Source organism: Monopterus albus, unplaced genomic scaffold (genome assembly GCF_001952655.1).
Source record: "Monopterus albus unplaced genomic scaffold, M_albus_1.0 scaffold350.1, whole genome shotgun sequence".
NCBI lineage: Eukaryota > Metazoa > Chordata > Actinopteri > Synbranchiformes > Synbranchidae > Monopterus > Monopterus albus.
Window position 1 is genome coordinate 254,798 of NW_018128230.1, and position 6,057 is coordinate 260,854.

Here is a 6,057-nt window from a genome sequence, read left to right on the forward strand (position 1 = left end):
TGTATTTCCCCAGTTTTCAACGCCATACTCTAAGTATGGTAAAATCAGTGAAGAATACAAAATGCTTAATGCTTTCCCGTCCAAAATATATCTAACCCTTGCCAATATCGATATATTTTTTGCTATTTTGTGCTGAGCATATCTGATATGAGATTTCCAGGAGAATTTGTCATCAACTATGACACCTAAAAATTTAATTTCATATACTCGTTCTATATTAGTTCATTATCTAGTCTACGATTCCCAAATACATCTTTGTCTCACATGTGGGAGTTTTTGGCTGAAGAAATGGCAGTCTCTGTTCAGGTATGCACACCGCTTTACAAATGCTGGCACAATGACTGAACAAAAATAAGATTTTATGATAGTCTTTATTCTAATGAGGTTTTTAGAACCCATTTAAGTCAGAAATGTCTTCTGGAGTTTATCTCTGGAGAGCCCGTTCAGCTCACATCCAGCCGATCACCATGTACAACCTTCACATTCATCAGCAGACGTCCTGACCCACACTGCTGGAAGAGAGAACAGATCTCTGCTCTTACCAGCACCTTTACTGTCACTGTGGACAAGCACAACAAAAATAGGCATTTGAGCCACAGTTTAAAGTATATAGTAGGTAAAAGTTATGTCAATTTGTTTTAAATAGCAAAACACACTCAAATAAAAGTCATTTTATTTTACCCACACAGGATATACACATGCACAAGTGAGTATGGTAGAGGACCCTTCAACACAACCCCAACAACATGGGCAACACTCATGTCCTAATGGGGACCACTAGTTTAGCTGGAGCGAGTCCATTCAGCAGTATTACTGCTTGGGGGTGGGAGTCTGGTTGTCTGGCCTCGGATAGACCTGAATCTCCTACTCGAGGGCAGAAGCTCAAACAGGTGACAGGCTAGATGTGACTGATCTTTGTTCAGCCAAAGCAGAGAAGCTGTTGATTTTGTCAGTCGTCCGAAATGGGTCCAACTTCTCAACGTCCTGATTTTTTTTTCTTTCTAAAAGACATTCAAAGGAACCTGAAACAATGCAGGACAGGTTCATCTTGAATCAGTATGATGAAATATTTACAGCAGGCGATAACCACTACACTGAGAAATACATCAGTTACATTTCTGACCAGCTGGCAGGACTCATAATTAATACTTTTTAAATCTACCTTTAATTACATTGAGTTTGATTCAGTGACAGTACAGAGCCTGAGGAAAATGGTTTCATTCAGTGTGTGTACAGGCTGCAGTTACATTTGACTTAATATCACATTTACGCATCTTACTTTGAAACAAAGGAAACACTATGGCTGAGGATTAGATGTCACACGTGTTGGTCCTTTCCAAATTCTTTCATGTTGAAATAGACAGAAAAATACCAGATGAAGCAGGAGCAGTGTTTCTTCATCGAACACACACACACGACCGTCCCACTGGGTCTTAGTGCTGTAAGACTATTTGAGGCCTCAGTGGGTCCATTCATCAACACAAATGGTGACTTCATTTTCACATTATACATGAATGTACATAAAATGTTACAACTTAACACTGGTTTGGCCACATCTTAACAAACCCTGTGTTAAGGTAGACATGTATGAAAATATGAAACTACCTGTTACTGTTCAGTGACAGATTTCAACTAAGCAGTACAGCTGTGTGCTGTACACAGTGCACGTACACAACACGCGTTACTCCCAATTTAAACACACTACAGACTGCAAACCAGTGCAATGTAAACTGGGAATGAGTGTTCATTTAACTTCAGTGCAGCATCACCTTCAGTGTCTGTGCAGATTCTCAGTCATCCAGGTCATAGTACACTGAAAAAAACTGAAAATATCAACTGGACTTACGATTTCTAGGTCGAAGACGTTTCACCTCTCATCCAAGAGGCTTCATCAGTTCTGACTGACTGGTGTTGAGCCGGAGTCAGTCAGAACTGATGAAGCCTCTTGGATGAGAGGTGAAACGTCTTCGACCTAGAACTCCAAGTCAAGTTGATTTTTTTTTCAGATCACCTTCAGTGAAATCAAAGGTAGCTGAGTTTACCTGCAGACAAGTAGTCTTCCAGCATCACGAACACACACCTGGACACGAGCACAGTAGGTTAGCAGCACATCACAAGCAGCGAAGTTTCACCTTTCTGATACAAATTAATTCTAAGGATCCATAAGGTCCCCTTACCAGGTTTTTCCAAGCCTCCATCAGTAAACACAAAACTCAGGTGTCCTCAGAGTAAATGAGTCTCATACTTAACACAAAGAGAAAAGTGTCCCCTGAAGAACACAATTTATTATCTGCTCACTATTACTTCAATTTATTAGTCACATTTTTGTAACAACAGCTGCTTCAAAGCTCTGGAAAAGCTGCTTGTGTCACACAAGCCAGCGACCCAGCTGCTTGTCAGATGAACTCAGAGGCCACTGTTCTGGGATCAGACAAACGCTTCAGGGGTCTTTGTCAGGGCGCTCCCGTACTGAGAACACACTGCCTGACGGGGGCGCTACAATTCGGCCTTTTGTTTACATCATCTCCCAGCAGACACTAGCTCCACCCATGCTGACATAATCAAGCACACATGATTGGAGCTTGACACTCACCGCTATGCTGGTGGTCTGACCAGATGATGTCACAGCTCCATCTTCACCAGGTTGCTGAGGTCTTTCTGTCAGAGCCAAACGGAGAGCAGGGTTAAACAACAGGTGGAGACTCACCTGACAGACTGACTGTATACACTCACCAGCCACTTTATTAGGTACACCGGTACAGTTGTACACACTTCAATGCAACACTTCTGCCTTAACGTCCGTGTTTATGTAACTCAACATGTTTCAGTTTTGGTGCAAATTGTTATAAATGTATACATTTAATTATATGTTTATTACTGAGGTCACAGTTAAAAGTGGTGTTGTACCAGACTACATTATATTCAGAGGTGTCTCTTGTTTTGTCTTCCCTGGTTACATAGAAGAAAGGGTCTGAATCAACTCAAATGAACCCATGGCAATGTAGCTCATAATTATCGTATCATTTAGGTGAGGACTTTTATTGCAACTTTATCCAAAAGAGTGGCTAAGATCACTGAACAGCCTAAGTGATGCAAAGAAACCTGACAACAGCCTAACGCATTTGATTGACAGCTAACTAATCTGTTGCCAAAGGAGGGTGGGACGTCTGTGTATTTGACTGGATTACAGTTTGTATGATTTACTAAGCAAAGTTCTGTTGTGCAACGTTTTTAGTCATGCATGCATTGCAGGTTACGTAGCTTTGTCAATCGACTGCGCAGCTCACATGCACTATCACACAGCTCATCCAGTCTTGCTGTGACAGTTTTTCTCCAGTCCATGTGTCCACTCTGCTGAGGAGCCTCGTGAACTTTGAGTGTGACTACATTTAAAGATGGTGAGCTTCCTCTGGCCCTTTCCTGGCATATAGCCTACTGTATTAGTCAAAACACCAGCTGTTCTCTCACCTTGTATTCTTTCTTGCAATGCAAGTTATTTTGGACTTCATCTCTCAGACACACAGTCAGAGGGCTACCGAGGCTGGACTGACAGAACTGGTTCAAGTGGGCCACGAGTCAGGCACTACCTCATTCCTCTGCCTTCATCAAATACTTTACTTTACAAATATTTTACAGAGAAGGTTCTGTCTCAGGAGTTTAACGCTCATTCAGCATGCAACTGTTCAGCATGTACAGTTTCTTTATAGTGCAGTAAAATAAACAGCGCAATAAGAAGCTGTGGACTTTTATTCTCTTGCACCGTAAATTCATGATGAAAAACCAGTGCGTATTAGCTCTGTTCTTCACACGCAAAGAACATCTTGTTATGGTTTGCATTCTGTGGCCAGCTTTGGACTGGGATTTTGAGAAAACAACCATTAAGGTCTATTACAGTCTTTTTCTTCACAAAGGCGCCTTTAATTGTATATAATGTAACTATTCCTAAATATACACACCCTTTTAAGTCAATATTAAAACTGTAAAATGCTATGAAAAATAAAAATACTGTACTTTACATTAACAGTACAAAACCATACATTTTAGTAATCATAAAATATGCTAATTTTACAGTAAGATAATGGTGCTGCTAGTTGATTACTGGTTTTTAGGAAAAGTATTAATAGTACTAACATCTTTATCGAGCCATCATTGAGAGCTTAAGACAATTCTTTCAGCCTCAACAGAGTAATGTTAGCCAGTCATTCTGCCTGGTGGGATAATAACCAAACTGTTACATGTCGTAATAGATTTATTCTTATACATATCAAGTTATATGACTAGCTCTTTTTACATAGTCGACTTTCATTAGCATAAGATGTGCCAATGTGGAGTGTTTACGTCATGCTAACTAGCTAGCTGCACGGCCTGAGTCACTGTACGCATTTTAACATTAGCGTTATTGTTTCTTGTAAAGGTTTGAATCCAATTAAAAGTAACTACCCTGCGGGGACTTGAACAGAAGTCAATTTCAAAGCAGTCACGGTCCGTCACGTTAACCAGCGTTATCAAATTCTGTTTTATATAACGATGCAAAGCCGAGAGGTGTAACGCTAGCTAGCTAAAGTTGTGTGCAGTGACTGGCGCTCGGCCTCGGACCCCTTTGCTCAACAAATTACCGCCGCACACGCGGCTTCGTCCCTGGTTGGCCCTTTGTGGTTGTTTAGACACATTTGGGTTCTAGCTCACCTTTATCAGATCGATAAGAACCGGCTGCTCTGTGCCGGATCAGCCCGGAGACATACCGGCTAGTCCTGGGGCGAGCTACAGCATGTTAGCTTAAAGTTACAGCACCCCCAGTCAAGTCAAAACGGTGGTTCCTACGAGCTGTCTTCAGCTTCGTGAGGTAAAACCAACAGGCAGCACCGATGTCGGACTGAACAGAGCTCCACTTCATTTCCAAAAATACGGTTTATCCCCGCTTTGCCCTCCGATCAGCTCCACTATTGCTCTAAATTCACGGCTTATCTGTATGACGAACACGCTGCGTCCTGACTTCCTGGCTGGTTTAGTCCTGAGCTGCTTCTACGTGAAAGCGCTTCCTCCGGAAACATCAGTGACTCCTTCATCCTGACAGAATATTTCTGTTATCAAGAGACACACAACGCAGATACGGCCCTGAGGGATTTTAACACCCGGCTCCAGATTCACCAACACAGACTGTGAACCCTTTCTTTGAACTAAACTAGACTTAGAGCTGGGTTTTAATTTCCAGGCAGCCTGTTGGAGATAAGTTCCTATGTGACCAGAGAACAGAGCTCTCTAGCAGCAGGACCTGGAGTCCTGTGTGGTCCGTATAGACGTTTCATATGGCTCTGCTGTAGTGATCAGGACGGGGCTGCCTTGCATATGTCATAGTTACAGTCACAAGTCCTGGCCATGTGGGACGAAACGTACATGCAGCTGTGCACATACGATCACAAGTGAATCAACAGCCTCCTCCAGATTACAGTGATGCTTTCTTTTACAGAGTTGACCATGTTCCACTAATTAAATGCAGAAGCACGCTGATTACTGAGCAGTGACATTATATCTGTCTGCTGCATGACTAGTTCAGGGTCTGTACTTGCTACATCTTATGTTAACTTGGCACAGCACATGAGAATAATCCAGACATTCAGGTGCTTTCACTGTGTCCTTTGTCCAAGACGTCCCACATAGACTTAAATAGATCTTTTTGGACTGAACATGTTCTGGATACCTAAACATCCCTATGTTTTAGTTGTTCATATTTGAATACTTTTTGTCTTTTTATGTGCACTGTAGACTGTTAGTTTTGTTTATTTCTCATTTCCATAAAGTTCCAGGATCCTTATTCAGCTGTAATTCACAAAGACAACACCCTAACATGCCACAGTGGGGAAACAGCTGTCACCAACATCTGGATCACTAGGTGGTTCTGTGTCATCTCTGTGAGAGGAAGCAGCATATCAGTGTTTTAGTGAAAGTATCCGTTTCTGCGCCGCCTGGTTTGTGCCACAACCAAGATTTAACCCGCGGGTCTCATTCACCTCAGGTCACCTCAGGTTTGATTTGTCAAGTGCAGAACAAATGCCATTT

General features: G+C 42.1%; 1 long non-coding RNA gene across 2 annotated transcripts; it reads right to left on the bottom strand.

The window, feature by feature from the left end:
- Positions 1-656: 656 nt before the first annotated feature.
- On the bottom strand, positions 657-5,423 carry LOC109974831 (uncharacterized). 2 transcript variants are annotated; one of them, XR_002277029.1, is made up of 4 exons: positions 4,687-5,423; positions 2,594-2,658; positions 2,043-2,080; positions 657-1,343 (listed from the first exon to the last, which is right to left on the bottom strand). It is a non-coding gene; the product is annotated as an uncharacterized LOC109974831 (long non-coding RNA). The 2 variants fall into 2 exon arrangements; XR_002277030.1 differs by having other exon boundaries at positions 657-1,022; positions 4,687-5,421.
- Between the last annotated feature and the right edge of the window lie 634 nt (positions 5,424-6,057).